We start from the raw sequence: 18109 nt of genomic DNA, 5'->3' as shown, positions 1-18109 counted from the left end.
GCGCAAATAAAGCCAAGAATGAATGCGAGCTGACTGTGCCTGGACAGTGAGGTTCAAGGCCACCATGCCCCGAGAATACAGATGACTGACAGCAATTGTGGATGTCACTTTTGTATAACATGGGAAAATGTTCGAATCTATCAATTTGAGAACGTGACTAGGCCGGACGCTGCCTAAAACAACGACCCTTTTTAAAATTTAGCTGACGGAAGAAAAACAAATAATGTAACGATGAGGTGATGCTCATCCACCCCAAATTGTCCAATCAGAACTTGAATATATGCTGAAATGTACTCTTTTAATAGATAGAGCGAGTGAAAAAGGTATAAAAAGTGCTGGTTTTAGTGAGAGAAAAACTTCTTTTCGATTTCCTCGAGAGCTGCTGTCGGAATGCTGACTTATCCTGAGATGTAAGACTTTGAACAATTTTCTATTTCTTCTGAATGAGATCTGAACTTTAGGTGAGGTGATTAGACAGGGAAGTTAGGGAGATAGGAGAAAATGAACTTGGGAACTATCTGTTTTTGCTAATACTTGTATTTCTGAAATCTAAATAAATGTCTATTTCTGAATTTTCCTGATTAAATGAAATTAACAGTTTGAGATAAAATTCTTATTCCTTTAAATGTCGTTTTTGAAAAAAGAAATAAATAAAGTGAATAAACTTTTAGACATGTTAAATTTGCTTTTAATAAAAATTAGATAAATGGAGAATTAAGCTGGTCTTGAGTTTTCCTACGCCTAATTTTTTACTAGCATATCCGTCAACTTGAATTTGAATTTAAATTTACAGCAATTTATATAGTGCACTTATACCATGCGGTTTCATGGCGCTAGGAGGACGCTTAGCCAGAGGTGGGTGGTAAGTGAAGCAAGATGCTAGGATGGAAAAGCACGGGAGAAAAGAAAAGTCTTAAGTGCTCTGCGAAAATCAGAATAGGAGGGGATAGATCTAATGTGAAAGGGAAGAGAGTTCCAAAACATAGGGGCAAGAACCCTGAATTTTGAGCCCCCGGATTTCTTTTTTGATAAGCGGGGAACAGAGAGCAGAGATTTAGTAGAGGAACGGAGTTCTCTGTTGGGGCAGTAGGTACTGATGGCGGAGGAGATGAAGTCAGGGGCAGTCCCCGCCAAGGCCTGAAAAGTGGTGCATCCCAATTTAAAGAGAGCCCGCTCTTTGATAGGGAGCCAGTGTAGGGATTGAAGAAGGGGAGTGAAATCTAGGTAGGCCATGGATCAGGCGGGCGACCTGATTTTGGACTAGCTGGAGACGGTGGAAAGCATAAGCGGGGGCTCCATTATATACAATGTTCCCATAATCCAGCCGGGACAGAACCTTTGCCATCAGGATGAGTTTAATGGCAGGAACAGAGAAGAACCGGGAGATTTTACGTATAGTGCGAAGGGCAAAGAAACAGGAGGAAACAACAGAATTGATCTGAGTGTGGGGGGTGTGTTGCTTGTTGAGTGAGATCCCTAAAGTTTTTACTGAAAAAGAAGGGGTGGGGGAAGAACCCAGGGAAGGGGGACAAAAGCTAGGGGACCAAGGACTGGGAGTGCTACCAGTAACAACAAGTTCCGTCTTGTCCGGATTTAATTTCAGATGATTGCCGTTCATCCAATCACTGATGAACAGCATGACCGACTGGAAGTTGAGTATACTGGTAGGGGAATGTGATAGGTGAAAAATGAGTTGGAGGTCATCAGCGTAATTGTATACGGTGACCTCCATGTTCTGAAGTGCAGAAATAAGGGGATAGATATATAGGTTAAATATTAACGGAGAAAGGGAGGAGCCCTGGGGAACACCACACCGGACTGAGAGAAGGGAGGCAATGAATTGGGCCAGGTGGATGGCCTGAGAGCGATCCCTCAGAAAGGAGCTGATCCAGGCCAAGGCAGGACCCTCGATACCCGCCGCCCTGACACGGGTGAGAAGAATGGAATGATCAACCGTGTCAAAGGCGGCGGAGAGATCTAAAAGGACCAGGGCCTGGGGCGTATTGGTGTCAAGCCCCTCTCTGAGGTCGTCCATCACAGAAATAACAACCTTCTCGGTGGAGTGCCGAGGGCGAAAGCCGGCCTGCCGGGAAGCAAATCCCCCGCTCTCCTCAATGAAGGCACCTAGGACATGAGTAACGTGGGCCTCCAGGGCCTTAGCCAGAAAGGTGAGGAGGGAAATGGGACGGTAGTTGGAAGGGGAGGTAGGGTCAGCCCCTGTTTTTTTTAAAAGAGGAATGACAATAGCAGTTTTATGAAGGGCTGGGACGATCCCCTGGTCAAGGGAATCGTTGAGGAAGGTGAGGGGGGGGAGATAGCAGCTCGTGAAGAGCCTGCGAAGAATATGCGCCGGAGCAACGTCCACAGGCGAGCCAGACTTGACGCGAGTCAGTAGAGAAAGGAAGGAGTCTCTGGTTAAGGGAGGTAAGTGGGTCAGGCGGGAGACAGGAGAAGGAGGCTGGGGGTCACAAAAGATAGAAGATGGAGGCGAAATCCCGGCCTTAATGAGGGCGACCTTCTCAACGAAAAAATCGTTGAGAGAGTTGCACAACAGCTGGGAAGGAGGAACTTTAGAGGAGGCCCTGTCAGATGAGGACAGTTCCCGAACTATAGAGAATATCTCCCTGGAATGGTTCTCAGCATCAAGAACCCTCCCAGAAAAATACGCAGTTTTGGCAAGGAGGATGTCCTTTTTATATTCTTTTAAGGTAAGCATGTAACGAGATTTTAGGAGGGGACAGTAAGCGCGTCTCCAGGCTCTCTCCGCTTGACGCATCTCGAGTTTTTTTGCTTTAAGTGCGGGAGAGAACCATTTGTTCGCGTCATGGGCGCGCTTGACTATTACATGCTTCAAAGGGGCAGCCAGATCGCAGGCATTCAGGAGCCAGCTGCCAAGAACATCCAACCTCCTAGACGGCGTAATATCGGCCAAGATAGGGTCAGAAGCCGATAGAGAGGAGCAAAGGGCAGGGATATCGGCTCTGTTCCAATTCCTCGCCCAGGTATGTTTAGAGAGTGGAGTAGTGGGAGTAGGAGTTAGGTCCAGTGAAAAAGAAATGAGGAAATGATCTGACCAAGGGCAGGGCTGGACGAACAAGGCAGGGATCGAAGTATTAAGGGTCCAAATTTGATCTAACGTGTGACCATGAATATGTGTAGGAGAAAGGACTCGGGAAACAAAATTCAAACTCAAAAGGAGTTCCGTAAAGTTGCGATACACTGCGTCTTCGGCAGAGGCATATGGCCAGAAATTAAAATCTCCAAGGAGCAACACCGAGGAGTTGTTAATTGCCAAGGTTCCCAGTAGATCAGAGATAGCAGGGAGGAAATAGGGGCAGGATTGAGGGGGACGATAGACAAGAACACACGTCAGGGGAGTCTGGGAAAAAGTAGAGCGGATGACCAAACAGTCTGCCGTAGGTAGGGAAGGGGAAAGGAGAGGTTGGAAATGGAAGTCTGCCCGGGCCACCAAAGCAACACCACCACCTGCTCGGCCATCGGGCCGATCAGCCCTGAGTATGACGTAGGGGGGAGGGAGGGCAGATAGCACACTCGGGAGTGAGTCAGAGCGAAACCACGTCTCTGTCAGGAAAAGTAAATCTGGCTTAACAGAGTCCTGGAAGTCAAACAACTCTAAATGATGTTTGACAGCTGACCTAGTATTGAGTAGGAAGGCAGAGAGATGGGGTGACACCAGGGACAAAGGGGAGGAAGGAGAGGGTTCAATAGGGGCCACCGAGAGGGGAGGAGGGGAAGGGTTAATGGCAGGGGGGGTAACTAAGGGAGGCGAGCGAGCTAGGCAGAGATCACTAATTCGTGTATGGATGGCAGGTTTGGGGGGCCACTGTACCTGTAAAGCTCGTAGTTGTGAGGTGGAATATGACTGGAAACGGGCAGAGTGAGGAGCCCCTAGCCCCGGGCGGCCGCGGACAGGCGCAGACGGGCTTGCCTTAGGCGCGCGTTCGGCGCGCCGCCGGCGCGTCCGCTGCGCGTATGCATGGGGCGGAATTTAATGGGCTGCAGACGCGATGGCTAGAGCGCCGCCCAAACAATCCTGCAGCCTCACCCAAAATGGCGCCCGCTACCCCGTCAGCCCTCCGGGACAATCGGCACAAGCCAGACCGGGGCTAGGGGAGCGGGAGGGAGAGCGAGTGAGGCGATCAGCAACCAGGCAAGTGAAAAGTTGTAACAAATGAGGAATTCGTTTTTAAAAGCACAATCTTTAAAAACTCAAAATACAATAATGGGAACTTAAAAGTTCAAGTTAATCTGCCATGCAGTCCCACACGTGAGCAACAGCTGCCACAGACCCACTGCCACTGGGTCAGGGGCGTCCCTTAGTGGTGGCATGTCTAAAGAAATGTTTGTTAATGAAAAACCATGGTAAATTCATTTAAACTGCAGGGGTAAATAGTATAAATATTTAGTATTGATGTAGACACTCCACTATAATACAGCAGCTCTCCTTTGAATTTCACCGATCCATGAAGTAGGGTGTAAGTGTGTTGTGAGTGACTCGCGGTGTCATGGGCCCTGTCGAGTATATGTATGATTTTATACTTCAGGGAAAGGTGTTGTGGTTCTAGGAATTATTTCTGGAGTAGCGCTGCATCAGTTTCATTTGGGTGCGTAGAAGGAGACTTTCGTTGAGGTACTAAGATCCGGTGTTATGGAGGGATTTTTAGGCATGAGCGAGTAGCTTGAAGGTCACTCTCTACTCGACATGGCGCCAGTGGAGGTTCTGTGGGTGCTGGGTTATGTGGCCTTGTCGTGGGATGCCAGGGACGAGTCTGGCAGGGGTGTTCTGGATGGTCTGGAGTTTTCAGAGCAGGGTTTTGTTGATTCCGGCGTAGAGGGCGTTTCCATTGTCTAGTCTGCTGGCTATGAGTATGTGGGTGACGGTTTTTCTGGATTTGTGGGGATCCCTTTGAAGGTCTTACGGAGGATGCGGAGGGTGTTGAAACAAGTGGAGGTGATGGCTTTGACCTGTCTGGTCATGGTGATGGATGAGTCAAGTATGAGGCCGAGGTTGTGGGCATTGTCCGTAGGCATGGGGGGTTGCCGAGGGTGGTGGACCACCAGGTGTTGTCCCATGTGGAGGGGGTGGGTACGAGGACTTCTGTCTTCTTTTAATTGAGCTTCAGGCAGCTGCTGCTCATCCAGGAAGCAACGTCGTTCATTCCTACCTGGGAGATTAGTCTAGCGGTGTTGGGTTCCATCGTGAAGGAGAGGATGAGCTGGGTGTCGTCGGCATAGGAGACAATGTAAAGTCCATGCTGCCTGACAATGGCAATCTAGAGGGGCCATGTAGATGTTGAAAAGCGTGGGGCTGAGCAATGATACTTGGGGTACTCCACAGCTGATCTCTTTGGGTTTGGAGAGTAATGGCGGGAATCTGATTTTTTGGGTTCGGCCGGTGAGGAGAGAGCAGATCCAGTCGAGGGCAGTTCCCTCTATGCTGGCGTCGTGGAGTCTGGCGGGGAGTGTGCAGTGGGAGATGGTTTTGAAAGTTGCGGAGAGGTCAAATAGGATGAGGGCCGCCATGTGGCCCTTGACGAGGAGAGTACGGATGCATACACTTCTCCTTCTCTAAACCCACTGCACACAAACCTACACCAAGCACCCATGCAGGAATTAGAGCAATGTCACCGAACACCTCAACTCCACCCTCAACCACGCGCCCCCTCCTCTATGACCAACGTCAACTTTGCAGCTGACAAACTCCAAAAATGGATCACCGACTGCACAGACAGGCTCGCTCCCCTAAGTAACTCCAACAAATAGTGGTGGTCCATCCAAAGGATTTGTGTAGTGTGGCTGAAGGGGACGTTGTTCACTTTTGCGAAGATGGGGGTTGAGGGAGGGTCCTGCCTTGTGGGTGGGGGTGGTGACAAGCTGCTTTAGTTCGAAATTGACAAGGTGTCCAGGAGGGCGGTGGTGTTGCGGGTCGCTGAGTTTGTTCATGTGGAAATTCAGGTCTCTGAGTAGTATGTAGTCCATGGAGATGATGGTGTGGGGCACGATGAGGTCGGTGATGGTTGTGCTGAACGCGTTTCATGGTCCAGGAGGTCTGTAGGTGAGGGTGCTGCATAGGGTCGTTCTAGGGTTGGTCTGGATCTGGAAATAGATATGTTCTGTGGGGGTCAAGGAGTTGTTTGTGCTGGATGTGGAGAGCCGTAGGGAGTTCTTGTGTGTAATGGCGAGTCCTTCTCCCAGCTAGGTTGATACGGTCCTAACTCTGGATCTTGTATCCGTTGGGTATGGCGATAGTGGTGTCAGAGGGGTTAAAATTAATATTCCCAAAAATTTGTTTTAAAAAAATAAAAAATATTCCTACTCCAGTAATTGCAACAGTAGGGAAAGTGTTGGATAGCTGCTGGTAAAAATTACTATTCCCACTCCAACGTGTTCAACAGTAGGGAAAGTGTTGGATAGCGGGTGGGTAAAAAATACTATTCCCACTCCAACAAGTGTAACAGTAGGGAAAGTGTTGTATAGTGTAACTGTAAAACTTACTATTCCACCTCCAGAGAGTGCAACAGTAGGGAAAGTATTGGATAGCGTAGGGGTAAAAATTACTATTCACACTCGAGAGAGTGCAACAGTAGGGAATGTGTTGAATAGTGTAAGGGTAAAAATTACAATTCCCACTTCAAAGAATGCAACAGTGGAGAAAGTGTTGGATAGCATAAAGGTTAAAAATATCATACTTATACATTTTTTAAAAAGTTATTAAATAATGAATTATTAATAAATTAACAATTCATTAATTAAAAATACCAATAAATAAAAATGTATAATTACTTTAACAACATTAAATTACTTCCCACCCTATTCCTCAATAAACACACACATAAAATGTCACCTAATTAATATAATGATCACTTAATCAATTAATATAAATTAATTAACAATTAATAATTAACAATAAATTAATTATCAATCCCCAAAAATAAAATTTAATAATTACTTAATTACAGTTAATTACTTCCCAGACTATTCCCATTTAAACCCAGAACATGCACACATAACAATTAATACAATTAATATAATTATCAATTAATCAATTAATACAAATTAATTACCATTTAATAATAACAAAAAATCAATTATCAATATCAATAAATAACATGCAATAATTACTTAATTACAATTAAAATAGTTCTCACCCTATTCCCCTTTAAACCCACAACACACTCCTAACATATTCACAAATTAATTGTTAATAATGAATAACTAATTAATATGTGTACACAATAAACATAATTAACAATACATTATCAATTTATAATTAATTAATGATTAATTAATTAACACAATTAACAATATAAATTATTATATACAGAATCATTAATTACTTATTTTTTTAATAAATTAATTTAAATTAAATTACTTTCCACCCTATTCCCCTATAAACCCACAACCCGCTAAGGAATAAAATTACCCCAAAATCAATTAAGTTCTAACTAATTATTTCAAAAACATTCTTAATTAATATATTATAATTAAATTACTTCCCACCCTATTCCCCTATAAACACACAACCCACTACGGTACTAAAATACGCAAAAATAATTTATCATGAAATTCATTGTTTTAAAAAATTTCCAACAAACATTATATAAACTTTTAACACATATACCAACACTTAAAACACTCCCAATTTTTATTTTTTATTTTTTATAACTGTATTATGACAGTCGATATTACTAACTTTGATATTATTTAAAACGATATTTCTTACCTGCATTTCAATATTCTGCACCACTATATTTTTGTAAGTTGATATTTTGGCAACTCGATATTTAAAATTCTATATTTTGGCAACTCGATATTCATAATTCGATATTTGGATTGTTCACCTTTTTTAATGTGATATCTTTAATTGTATATGCAGGATTTTTTGGTGTTTTATTCTGATAAATATTGGTTATTTTGCTAAATTGGTGTGGTCTCCTTTCGTAGTGTTTTCACAATTGCTGTGTTTGAATGAAAAGATGCTTTACAAATGCTTTACAATTGCTTTGAGTACTCCAGCCATGCTACCAAGGGGGGTGAGCAGGGGTTTTCTGAGCTGTATAATCACCCTACCCTGACAAGAGTGAGGGTCTCTACTTGGACAGGGTGCAAACCACTGTCTGACACTGTATTTCTTAACACCCCAGTCCCCTGTGGATTTCAGCTCAAGCTCAAGACCTCTTTTGCACTGTTAGTATTTCAACTTTAACCAAAGAAAACAACAAGCTGTGAAACTTATTTATGTTCCATGTATTGCAAAAGAGTTGAAGTTCAGAAATTTTATTTCTAAACAAGGCAGGATTTGTGTGAATCTTTATGCGTTGCTTAAGTATTACGAGCTCCAACATAAATGTACCATGTAAATAATCATATAAATATTGTACTGTATTGTATTGTATTTGACATTTGTAGAGCGCATGGCTACCTGAAGGCATCCCAGGGCTGCATGTGTACGAAGGGAGGAAAGAGGAGGGATCTATATGAAGAAACAGGTCTTCAATTGTTTACGGAATTTCAGATGATTAAGTTTGCTCCGCGGGTGTAGTGGGACAGCATTCCATAATTTAGAGACTTTTAGTGAGAAGAGCCTGCCTCCGCTTCTAGCCTTTTTAATCCTAGGAAGCGTTGCAAGGTGGAGTTCATTTGAACGAAGTGCCCTGTTTGCTCTATATGGGCGAATCATGTCCCTGTTGATTAGTGGCCCGTGATTGTTTAGAGATTTGTGTGCTTTGAAGTTTACACACTGCTGTACTGGGAGCCAATAAAGAGAGTGCAGTGCTGGTCTTGCTGAGCAGCGAGCGGGGGTATCAGAGAGCAGCCTTGCGGCACAGTTCTGTATGACCTGTAGCTTAGAGATGACCTCTTTAGGAGCACCTAAGTAGATGTCATTGCCATAGTCCAATTTAGTCAAGATAAGGGCCTGAGTGAATAATCTTTTTGCGAGAGGGGGTAGAAGGGGAAGGATTTTACAAATAATTCGGAGCAAGCCATAACAGGAGGCCACTGTCTTTCTTGCCTGGGTTTTAAAGGTGAGGTTCTTGTCTAGCCTTATTCCTAGGATTTTTATTTCTGTTTTGGGAGTGGGCAGTGGTCCCATTGAGGGTGGCCGGAGCGTATTTAGACCGGGGCTCGGATGGTCGCCCAGTATCATGAGTTCTGTCTTCTCACCATTGAGTTTCAGGTGGTAGAGACTCATCCACTTTACTACTTCCTCCAGGCATGGTAGAAGGCCCTTAGCTTGTTGACCGGGGTGGCTCAGTGCTATGACCAGTTGCGTGTCAGCAGCATAGGTCACCACGTGGAAACCGAATGGAGACACTATTTCTGCCAGAGGGGCCATATATATGTCCTTATATAGGCATAAGAATCATAACCATATTTAGACATAGCTCATGCAGTCCAAATATGGCAGGGTTACTTCCACTAGTTCCGAAAATCTACAATGATTTCTTATAAAACTCGGCTACAGCAGCTAGGAACTTTCCCTTGCTCGTGAACTGACTTGTCCAAGAACTCATGGAGTTTTTCATAGAACTGACGGGCAGATTTACAATTACTGGCGCATCCCTGCAAATTAGCAGGGATGCGCCGCAGCTCCGCCATCCATGATGCGCCGCATTTACAATGCGGCGCACCATGGGGCAAAAACGGCACAGATGCGTCACGCATCTGTGCCGTAAAGGCGGCGCATTGCTGGAGTTGCGTCGCAAGCGCGACGCAGCTCCAGCAATGCTCTGGGGGGCCTATTCTTCTAATGCTGCATCAAGCCTTATGCCTACTTCAAGCAGGCGCAGGGTTTTGACGCAACATTGGCCTATAAGTGACTGAGTGAAATCTTGTAGATTTCACTCAGCTACTTTTAAGAGGCGTTCCTGCGCAGGAACGCCCCCCCTGCGCCGGAACGCCTCCTTATGGTGCAGGGCTTTACAACGTGACGCATCTCCCAGGGGAAGCAATCCTGAGTTAGTGGCGGGAAAGACTTTAGTTCTGGTTTGTCTGGTTGTGGGCCCTCATTTATGTGTATTTTCGGGTTCATCGGGTCTTTATGAGGAAGGTGTTTAAGGATGTTCTGGATTTTAGAGAGGAAGAAATTCGCCAATTCAGTACAACGGTGATTAGAGGAATCTGAGGGTGCCGGGGGGGGCCAGGATTCTTCATTAATTTAGTGGCAATGTTGAAAATTTCTTTGGGAGAGTTACTTGCTGCTAGGATCTTTCCCTCATAGAAGGAGGCCTGTGCAGCTTTAACTTCTGATTTGTAATGACGTACGGTCGACCTATATTGAAGCTTTTTTGTAGGAGAGGAGTCTCTCCTTCATCTTCTCTCTGCTTTTTTGCAATGCTGCCGTAGGGTACGTAGTTTGGGGGTGTACCATGGTGAGCGGTGGGGGCCCGTTTTCCTTTGGGTCGAGACTTTACTGAGCACCAAGTTGAGAGCCCCCTCAATCCAGTTGTGAAAATTGTTATTGTTTATCGTGGGGTCCGTAGCAGGACTGGGTTATGATCTGTTCAATTCTAGTATCCATTTCTCCACGGGTGCTTTAGACCAGGGTCGGATTAATGAACGTGGCGGGGGGAGGCAGGGTGCCTTATGGGGGTGAGTTCAAAGAAGGGGTATTAGGAAATGGTCGGACCATGGTAGGGGGGTGGACTTGTATCCTACCAATTTTCCTAGATTAGAGAAAATGGGGTCCAGAAGGTGGCCTTGTTCGTGGGTGGGAAGTGAATCCTTTTGAAGAATTTGGTAGGTTGCCAGGTCCTGGGCTAGTTCTGTGGTGAGTGAGGCTGTGGGGTCATTGAAATGAAGGTTAAAATCCCCCAAGAGGGTAATGTTAGCCGTACGACTAGCAAGAATCCCTACTGTTACTAGTAATGACTTCGCGAACTGTCCTGGTCATCCAGGAGGGCGATAGACAAGAATACCAGAGAGTGTGAGGGAGGGGGTGAAATTGATCACAAAATGGGTATTTTCACAGTCTGATAACGGGCTATCTATCATGCGACTGGTTAGGTGGTTTTTATATAGGATAGCAATTCCCCCCCTTCCGGTCCCTCTGTCCACTCTCTAGATTGAGTAACCTGGAGGTAGAGCTTGGACTATGTCCGGGTCAGAACAAGTATTCAGCCAAGTTTCTGTCAGAAAAAGTACTTCGGGGGCCTCCTCCCTTAGAAGGATTGAAATTTCGGTTATGTGTTTGGGAAGGGATGTGCAGTTGAGCAGGAGAAGTTTGTATGTTGTCTTATGGCAGGGAGGAGGGGCCAAGCGTGAGGGGATCTCAAAATGGCACTGGGGGCATCTATTTTGTGACCTTTGGATCGAGATTGAATGCGTGCATTGTGGCTCGGGAGGCCTATTCAGGGATTTCAGCAGTGTACTGGAATACTTATGCCGGCAATGTGTCAGGGAGCCAGTTTAGCTTGCCTTCGACGTACCAGTAGTGCGCCAGCGGCGCGCATCCGCTGCGCCTTTGGAATGGCATCTATTTTATGTGGAGGGGAGTTGAGCACTAGACTGCTAACTCACGCTCCACCGGAAGTGCGTCGGGCCAGGTCTCGCTCCACTCAAATGAGACTTCTCGCTGTAGACTGGGGAGAGTGCCCTTCGTGTTAGCAGGTGAGGAAATAGAGTATTTAAAATGTGTGGGGTGTTAAAACTAGTAATCAGTTTTAAAATAGCTGTGCAAATAACGCAAAGTACAGTTTTTAAAATGTACAAGTATGAAACTCGTAGTCAGTTCCAAAAGAGCTATGCAAATGGCGCCGGCAAGGTTCACTCAGCTTTCCTTTGCATTCATCAATTCCACTCACGTGTACATGGACAGGTAGGCAAAGTGAAAGGAGTACCCTCTGCCGCACACCTCAATTCCTCCTTAGTATCTCATGGTATAAATAATTGGCCAGGCTAGATTTAATAAGTCAAATAGGAGGTAGAATCCAAGTGTTACAAAATACCAATTTGTGCAATCAATCCGGTATTGTGTGTTATTTGCGCAATTTATCATGAATGTGAATAGTTAACAAATCCATGCCCATGAACTACAAAGTGGGTCATCATAAGATACTAAACGTGCCTAACTGCTGGTGTGTATTATAACACTATAAGATACCATAAAGTTCTATATATGGGCAGTATACTACAGAACACTTGCTTTTTGAGAGCTGCTGGTGCTCAATCGTTTATTGCCCCATGCTAGTTGTATAATACCCAAAGTTAGATTATCCTTCCACCAGTTAGTGCTTAAATAGAGCCAGTGGTTGCCGGTGTGGGGCAGTAGCACTTATGTTTGGGGACCAGCACCTATTTTGTTTCGCATCTGTTGCTTCAAGATGGCAAAAGAGGGAAAAAAGTGGAAAGTTAGAGAAAGAGAAAAATGAGAACGTCACAAAGGGAGGAAGCAGGATAGGCAAGAGTGAAATAAATGGGCAGGTAAATGTGTGTCAGTGGAGTTAAGGTGCATCATGAGTTTTTAGACACCCAGATTTGGAATTTCACGCACCAACTTTTAATTGCACGGCCCACGGGCTTCTCATAAAAGTTGCAGAAACCAGCACTCAGTATTTTACGAATTATGCGCTGCTACTAGTGCTCTCCTTAGGCTTTTCTGTGCTTCACCATGTATCATCATCATGCAGCTGAAGTAAACACCAATTGTGTTCGGTAGTCATGCTTAATTACTCTAACTGAGCACCCATGTATTATCATATGTGAACGTTTATGTCTGTATACTTGCTAAGCAATTAGCAAACCAAAGCTTGTCTTCATCCTATAGTGATTTTGCCGACTGTAAGTCATGTCTGTTTCATCTACCAACATACACTTCATGCTTCTTTATTTCACTCTTGCAGGTTCCATTTCATATCTGCTTTCTCTCTTCTGTCTTTCTCTTCCTTCCTTGGGTTTTGATCTTTCTCTTTGGGCCAAAACCCAATTAAAAATATTTTCCCTTTCACCAAAAAGAGAGTCGCTTTATGCCCCACCTCGTGCCACAGACTTACAATAAGCACCAATGAGCACATTTCAGTGTTCGTTTGACAAAGTGTCTTTGATAGGATCACATTTAGGACATTGACATATTACACAGTAACTACATGGTGATTTGGAAGGTTTTGGACAGTGATCTTAAGGCCCCACAGACCTTGATCCAGGCACATGCTTTAGGCTTACTTTGCCTTAATGGCACAATGTGGAGTGGCTATGTCAGAATCCAGAAACCACTGCATCTTTCTATCTTCTCTCCTGTTTCTGTCAGCAATTCTCCAGGATGAGTGACACAACCGGCATATGAAAGGTGGCACTTTTCACTGCTTAAGCAGGTAAAAGTGGTAGTTGATGTGGTAGATTATTCCATTGTATGGCAATATATTCGAAAACAACCTCACAAAATAACTGGAGCTAAACAGGGGTGCCACATGGCATAGAGGAAGGCCTATCAATCAATTACCCTAATACTTGAAATAGAAAAGAGACTGCAGTTTTGTTAATTTAAAGATTTATAAAGCGCGCAGCTACCCAACAGGGTTTCCTGGTGCCGACAGCGGAACAAGTGAGATCGAAGCTCAGTTGTCATTAGGCCTGGCTAAAAAGAAAAGCCTTGAGCTTTTTACAGAAGGCAAAGAGGGATTGACAATTCCTGAGTTCTAGCAGAAGAGAGTTCCACAATTTTGGTCATAGGAAAGAAAACGAACGGCCACCCATACGGGCCAGCGTTACTCTAGGGACTGGGAAAAGGAAAAGATTAGCAGATCTTAGATTGCGAGAAGGTCAATAGGGCTTGACAAAATATGGTATGTATGCGGGGGCCAGGCCATGCTGAGCTCTAAACATGTAGCAGAGAGCCTTAAATTCTATACGCTTGCCAACCCTGAGCCAGAGGAGTTGATAGAGCAAAGGGGAGACAGAGGCGTGGCAAGGCAACCTATAAAGTAGGCGGGCAGCTGCATTCTGAATGAGCTGGAGACGGCATACAGAGGTCTTGTCCCCACCATGATGCAATACATTACCCTAATCGAGCCTGGAGATCACCAAAGACTGCAGTACAGTCCTCAGAGCAGCAGGTGGTATTAGCCAGAGAATTTTCTTTAACCTCTTGAGGACCACAAAGCAGGCCGAGGTAACTCCCGAGACCTGAGCAGTGAGAGAGAGCTTGCTATCAATGGAAAATTCCAGGTTCTTAACCTTAGGAACCGGGGTGGGTAAAGGTCCCAAAGATACAGGCCAGTAGTTGTCTCCCCAAAGCTCAGGATTGTTCCCCAGGATGAGCACCTCCGTTGTAGAACCATAAAGCCTGAAAGCTTTGCTGGACATCCACAAGGAGATGATACACAGACCATGTTTAAGTGAAGAAGGATCTTGATGTTGAGCAGATGATAAAGAAAAACTAATCTGCGTATCGTCAACGTATAAAAAGATGGTTAACCTAGATGTTTCCGCAATGTCTGTCAAAGGGCGAACGTAAAGTTTAAAAAGTGGAGGACTCAGGCTCGAACCCTGCGGAACTCAAGATGGCAAAAGGCAACAGAGTTAGATTTCAGGGTGTGAGAAAAGACATGAAAGGAGTGATCCTCCAAAAAAGAAATCAGTCACTGCAAGGCTACACCTACAATACAAGAGCTTACGTGGTGCTGAAATCCAACAGGATGAGCGCTGCTTAGCCACCACAATCAAGCTGCTGCCTAAGGTCCTCCATGACCCCCAACAGAGCTTATTCAGTACTGTGACCAGGACGAAAGCCAGATTGAGATGTATGAAATAGCTTATGTTTCGCCAAATGTGCAGAAAGTTGAGAGTTAATGTGTTTTCCAATATTTAGAAAAAGTGGGTAGAAGAGATATAGGCCTGTAGTTAGACCAACAGAGGGGATCTAAACCAGTCTTTTTCAACAGTGGAAGCATGAGAGTGTGCTTCCAGTTGTGAGGCAAGACTTAGGGAGGAATTGAGAAGCTGAGCAATCACCTCAAGGGAAGGCTCATCCAGGCATCTGAGCTTGGAAGGAGGGAGGGGATCAAGTGAGGAGCCAGACTTGATGTTTCCAATTAGATTCATCAAAGGAATTAAATCAATTGGGAGCCAAGCCTTAACTTGACAAGATTCATCAGATGGAAAATCAGGGGGAACAGTTACAACATGGTCAGAATGTTGAGTAGTAGTGGGAAAGATGAAAGATAAAGTTGTCATGAGAATAGGAATCCAACTCAAGCTCACAATAAATAGTCACAACTTTATTATGAAAAAACTGTGCGAGTTCATTGCAATGGTGTAGTGGAAGGGAGGGAGATGGCAAGAACATATTGGATGCAGAAAGTTCGGACACAACTTTAAATCGGGTTTTTGGGCTGAAGTAATGTTATCCATATAGAAGGATGCACGAGCAGGGGGCGCTAGAGGGCGCACAACTGTATGGCCGCACTCGCGTGAGGCTCCAGAGGTCCGAAATATTTATCCTGCAATTATCCTCCTAACGACTTTAGGTGTGCGTCTGAAAAGCGAGTGATCCGTACCTTAGTGCCTGAAGGGCACTCGATACAACTTTGGAGCGGAAAGGCTAAGGCATACACAGGCAGGAGCTGACTGTAATCTGACCGGCTGCAGAGGGACAGGCTGGCGGAAGTGCACGGCGGCAGGAGAGGCTGGGAGAGCCCGTGGTTTGAAAAGCAGAAGCTGGCCCCGTGGATGTGCGAGAGGAGAGGAGGAGCCCGTGATCCTGGGTGGAGTTGTGCCCTGTTTGGCCGGTGCAAACCCGGGGCGGCGTCCTGGGTGCAGCGCACCGTGGGGGCCAATTTTTTGAATGGTGCGGCAAGCCAGAACATCGGCGGATAACCCTACAGCCTGGGAGGCGGCGGCGGCGCTGAGGGTGGTCGCGGCACAAAACGCGGCTGCCACTACGTGGCAACATACATATTGGTGAGGCGCGGGGGCCAAGTAACGGGGGCTCATCCTTGTGTGCAGTCGGGGCCGCAAGACTTGCTGAGTAGCCTGCAGTGAAGGAGGGTGAATATGAGGCTGCATTGGGCGGCGGTGGAGGCCACCTGACCCTGCCAGATTTGGTCCGGCTGCCCAGTACCCAACACTGCTGTGGGAGTGCCTTACATTGAAGACCTGGGACTCCCGCCCAACCGGAAATACAGACAGGATCCAGCCGGGTGAGGGAAAGCAGCAGAGAGCAACGAGCGGGCCGGGAATGATCTGCCCTGGGGCTGTGCGCTTGATGCCCGGCGCTGAGACCAGAGGTCCCCTCCGGTCGGCAGTGAGGGCGGCAAGACTGGGCCACCATTGCGCCACGATTGGCGAGAGACGCTGATGCTGCCTGGGGACAGCCACTGAGGACTGGGCCATTGTGGGGGAGTCCCCCCTCTCCCCCCTGTGCCTGCTGCCCCAGTGACCACCATAGGAAGCAGGGCCTCCCGGGCGGTGCAGGCAGGGTGCTGAATTTTACATTTGGGAACACTGTAGTGGTGCCACTGTGCCCCCTGTATTGCCCTATAGACAAACGTTGCAACACACAGCCTGGCCGCCTGCCAGGGAAGAACGCTACAAGAGACACCAGGGTGGCGCCCCTACGAGCCGGGCATGGCATCACCAAGTTAAAGTGGCTAGGTGGTTGGGCCTCCTCCCCTCAGGAACAGTGGGTGGCAGTGGTGTCCCGGAAGCTCGCTTGCTGGTTGACGGGGTTCGTAGAAGGCGCCACGCAAGACGGTGACACGTCTTGAGGACACACACAACGTAAAAGCTGCACAGAACTCCCTGTTTCGCACATAGTGAAACGCCCAAGGACACGATGGGCAAGCCAGATGCCAGGCAGCCGAAACTCACCTTCGAGACCGCTAAATCCAGCTCCAGAAGCAGGCAGCCTGACACGGGAGCAACAGGGGGAGAACAAGCTACTGGATCGCAAGGTGCGGACATGGAGCACATATTGCAAGAAATGCGACAGGGGTTCACGACCGTTGTAGACAAGGTGGACCGCATGTCATCTAGGATGGATGCAATTGCGCACAAATTGGACGCACACGAGGAACGAATAGTGGAAGTAGAAAGGCGTATCTCGGACTATGATGTCATTACAGCTGGACACTCGACTCAATTGGCTCGCATGGATAACATCTTGAGGACTATAGCAGCCAAGAATGAGGATTTAGAAGCGAGCAGTCGGCAGAATAACATACGCGTGGTGGGGATTCCGGAATCCACAAACACTAGCAAAATGGAGGAATATGTAGAGAAGATGCTACTTTTGACTGTGGGGCAAGATGCCTTCTCCCCGCAATTCATTGTTGAGCGGGCACATAGGTCGTTGGGCCTGTGACCTGTCCCGGGAGCAGCACCCCGACCCATCATTGCACGGCTACTTAGCTATCGTGATAGGGATGTGGCCCTTCGGGCAGCCAGAAATAAACAAACATTGACCTACTAGGGAAATGCATTTTCAATTTACCCTGTTTTCACCCCCATGGTACAAGAAGAACGCAGAACGTTCATAGACGTCAAGAAAAAACTTCGAGAGGCGCAGATAGACTATGCCCTGCTATATCCAGCTCGTCTGGGTGTGACACATCAGGGCAAACAGAAATTCTTCACCAATTGTGCCCAAGTGGAGGAATGCCTACCATCAATGAAACGGCAAAACCGAGATCGAGAGAGCCGCAATGGGTCAAAGAGATCATCACCGGCCAGAGAAGACGGACATCCGCACTGAGTGGATGAGGGCCGCACAGCGAGAATCAAAGAACAGGTGGCAAGTATTGGAATGACGAAGCCTAATGACACTGGGACGTAAGTTCGGATGTGCACCAGTTGTTAGCCATTATTGGACTCCCGACCACCTCTCCCGCAGTGGAGGATCCCTGGTGTTTCATCGTGGGGGTCCTTCATGGGACAGGAGAACTTTTGAGGCCCTCTAGAGTAGGTCCCCGGAGGGTATCACCCACTAATGTTTGGTAGTGTTCTGGGTTTTGTGGAACTAAATTTTGTATTTTCCTGTTGGGTAGGGAAGGGGGGGAGGGACGAAGGGTGCTGGCAAGATTGGGTTGCTTCAGTGGGAGGGGGAGGATGGAGGGGGGTCACGGGGAGGTTGTTTGAGAGTTTATCATCTTCA

Source organism: Lissotriton helveticus, chromosome 1_1 (genome assembly GCF_964261635.1).
Source record: "Lissotriton helveticus chromosome 1_1, aLisHel1.1, whole genome shotgun sequence".
NCBI lineage: Eukaryota > Metazoa > Chordata > Amphibia > Caudata > Salamandridae > Lissotriton > Lissotriton helveticus.
The sequence above is the reverse complement of the archived record's forward strand: the minus strand, read 5'-3'. Positions refer to the sequence as shown.